The sequence below is a fragment of the Etheostoma spectabile genome, unplaced genomic scaffold (assembly GCF_008692095.1).
Source record: "Etheostoma spectabile isolate EspeVRDwgs_2016 unplaced genomic scaffold, UIUC_Espe_1.0 scaffold00570089, whole genome shotgun sequence".
Taxonomy (NCBI): Eukaryota; Metazoa; Chordata; class Actinopteri; order Perciformes; family Percidae; genus Etheostoma; species Etheostoma spectabile.
In genome coordinates this window covers 5,065-8,703 of record NW_022605523.1, presented here as the reverse complement: position 1 = coordinate 8,703, position 3,639 = coordinate 5,065, and the positions used below count along the sequence as shown (strand labels likewise).

The 3,639-nt window shown below is 41.1% G+C and overlaps 1 long non-coding RNA gene across 1 annotated transcript; it reads right to left on the bottom strand.

Moving 5' to 3' along the window:
* Nucleotides 1-486: 486 nt before the first annotated feature.
* On the bottom strand, nt 487-2,685 carry LOC116685617 (uncharacterized). Its single transcript, XR_004330995.1, has 2 exons — nt 2,649-2,685; nt 487-571 (listed from the first exon to the last, which is right to left on the bottom strand). It is a non-coding gene; the product is annotated as an uncharacterized LOC116685617 (long non-coding RNA).
* Between the last annotated feature and the right edge of the window lie 954 nt (nt 2,686-3,639).

The following is a 3,639-nucleotide window of genomic DNA, read 5'->3' as shown; positions in this document are numbered from 1 at the left end:
TACTGCGAGAAAACCTTTTCCCACATTGATCACACCAGTACGGCTTCTCTCCAGTGTGAACACGCCGGTGGCTTTCAAGGTTACCACTCACAGAAAACCTTTTCCCACATTGATCACAGCTGTATGGCTTCTCTCCAGTGTGAATGTGTTGATGTCTTTTTAGTTTATTCTGCACTGTGAAAGCTGCCCCACATTGATCACAGCTGTACGGCTTCTCTCCAGTGTGAATGCGTTGATGTGTTTTTAGGTTACACTGTTGTGTGAAAGCTGCCCCACATTGATCACAGTTGTATGGCTTCTCTCCAGTGTGAATGCGTTGATGTATTTTTAGGGTACTCTGTTGTGTGAAAGCTGCCCCACATTGATCACAGTTGTACGACTTCTCTCCAGTGTGACTGCGTTGATGTGTTTTTAGGTAACACTGTTGTGTGAAAGCTGTCCCACATTGATCACAGCTGTGTAGATTCTCTCCAGTGTGAACTCTCAGATGACTCTTTAAATATCCAGATGTTGAGAAGGATTTCTTACAGTGCTGACAGTGGTGACGTTTGGGTCCCTCTCCTCCCCGTTTCTATAGCAACAGACAAACAGAGAGAGTTAGTGAACAACCTTCTTTAAACCCTGGATTTTCTCTTACTTACAATTTTAACTCTTCATTCAATAATTTATGACAAAATGAAGGAAAATATTACTGACATGTTTTAATGAAAGCAAATGCACTCTCCATGTCCTGAAATATTCTAACTCTTTCAGGCAAACTTCAATGAAACAACTGCAACGCTGTAATGAAACAAGAAAGTGTGGCAGATGATGGTGGACCACCTGAATGCGTAAGCAGTCTACAAATATAATATGAGCACTTTAAAAGTTAGCAGAAGATAATGTTACTCAGGAAATTATTATTAAGATAAAATAAAAAATCTTATCTACAATGCTAGAATATGAAGCATAGCCTACATACCTCCCTCTAACTCTGTCTGTCTCTTGGATTCTGAAATCTAGAAACTACAAAAATAAGGAAATTGATAAACTAAATGTCCACTGTAGACATGACTGTAATAGTGTATTCATCAGTTTAAAAAACAGCAAAATATAATAGCGTAATGTAATAATATGTATAAAAACCATTGAAGTGTCCTCTCCCCTCTCCCCAGGATGGCAGAAGTCTGTTCATTCTGTGAATGGGGGGTGACAAAAACCCCTCCCTCATGACCCTTTTGACCAAGCACCTAAACACTGTTGGAGCTAAATCCTGCTCCGGTCTCAGGGTTTAGTCAATTAGTAGTCAGAATCTCAGATGTTGATGTGTGAATCCTTTTTATTACGTAGAATATTCTAGAGACAAATACAGAGTCAAACTATCCCAGCTCTCCCCCAAATTTGTCTGGCTCTTTGGCTCTTACACCCCTAGATTTATCCACAAAGGGTGGGGTCTCCAGGTCACAGTGATGTGATGTGTTTGTGTGCTTATTCGTTATCTTTTTGACCCTCAGTTCAGGACTTGCAAAGCAAAAGATCAGTGAGCTGTTAAAGAGGGACTGAAACCAGACTCAGGAAGCGTCCCTAACAATCAATTACTTCCGACACATTTAGGAGAGGCTGGATTAGAATGGAATGTACCAGACCACCTTATCTTAGAGAAAAGGAGTATTGCAAAACAACTTAAGGCATGACCAACATGTCTTCTTTTAAACACATATAACATTTTAAATTCCAACAACACACATCCCTACTTGACTATTTCCTGCCATTAAACCTCTCACATATTACCACACAATCATCATGGTACACTTTAACTTTAACATCCTGTATGGCACCACACCCTCTTCTCTCCCTCAAACCTTTACCATAACCTCACAGGGAGGGGGGGGGAGACTTCTAGCAAGCATAACCTTTTATGCATCAGTGGCCTCCCATTAAACCACTTCCTCAATTGACTGCACACAGCTTCTTTTGCATTGTTGCCAAAAATAACTTTAACTGCTGATATTCTATAATCATGTCTACAACCAAAGAAATATCTCAACACAATATGCATTTATGATCCTTAAATGAAGAAATCAGAGCCTGTGTTGCCTAGTCTAAGTGTAGGACTAACTACCTGTTTTTAAAACTGCAGAGGACGTTATATATTATCCTTTATCACTGACTCATTTAGCACTGTATCAGCCTTTTCTAATGATCTCAGCAACTGTCATACTATACTCACCAGACTTCTAACAACAATATGACCAGCAGTTTATTAGTCTTTATAGAGGCAACGTAACAGCACAGATGACTTAAGATATTTATTTAAATAATGATCACAATGTTAAAATAATATCAGTACTTAACTGAACAGCAGAAGGTTCCTGTTGTATATTAATGCAGGCTAATAATAACAATAAGAAGGTAAAAGCACTGCTGAGTGAACAAAGACCGCAGGATTTATAAATCCTGGCTGTTAGCCTGGTCAGGAGCAGGCTAGCTGTTAGCCTGGTCAGGAGCAGGCTAGCTGTTAGCCTGGCTGTTAGCCTGGTCAGGAGTAAGCTAGCTGTTAGCCTTGTTTATACATCCAGAAACCCTGGAAAACCCCGGCCTAATCCACTATCTAGGTCTTGTGAAACGGCTTCTTAGTTTAGACTGGTTGTTGTGTCCTGAACACTGACCTGAACATGGCTGGTACCAGAGACTGGGCCTGCTGCTGGTCCTCTGGGGACCTGGTTGGTCCACTGCTCCGGGTCCTGGTCCTCCTCCATTCCTCTATTGTACAAAAATCCAACAGATCTCCACTGTGGCAGCTGTACTCAACTCTGTTGAGTACAAATCAAAGCAGGCAGAGATATACAGATGCTTTCCTCACATCCACAGGGTCTGATACTGGGCTCGGTGTTGGTGTCCACCTAGTCCTGGTCTTCCTGGAGGGGGCGTGGGAGGGGGGGGGGGGGGGGCAAACCAACTCAACCAGTTCTACAATAGCTTTGATTGCCCTGCTTCTGCTGCAATGCATTCATCTAGCAGCAAAAGTACCCAAACACAAGCACTGACTTGAGTTATGTATTCAGTAAGTGCTACTTGTTGGGGTAGTTTTGCTGACCTCTGAAGTCCAGGATTTCCTCCATGTAGAAATGTTTAAAAAGGATATTCTCCCTAGTTACTGGTTGAACAATGCTGAAATGTTTTCTAAGTCATTCCCATTACCCTAACTTTAGCATTGACTTGACTGTTGAATTCAGTAAGTGCTACTTGTTGGGGCAGTTGAACATGACAATGCTACAGACTAACTGAAGATGGATGTCATTGTAATCACATTCAGATCACCTCAAATGGAGACACTGATGATTATTGTGTTTGGAATAGATATTCAGCACTAACTGGTACTTTCTATTACTGAATGAGCTCTGTCTGGAGGAAAAAAGAGTTGCACCAAAGAAAGTTATTGGACTCTAATTGACCACTCATAGACTGTTAATGGCATACATTGAGATGATGGTTGTCTATTCATGAAGCCATTCATTACTTACAATAGTCAAGACCACTGAAAGTTGATCAAAAAGAAGGTGTAGTTGAGTGGAAATGGCTGCATTCAGTAATTAAGATGGCAAATCTGTTTAAGGAACCACTTCCACTGCTTCTATATCACAACACAGAAGATGCCAG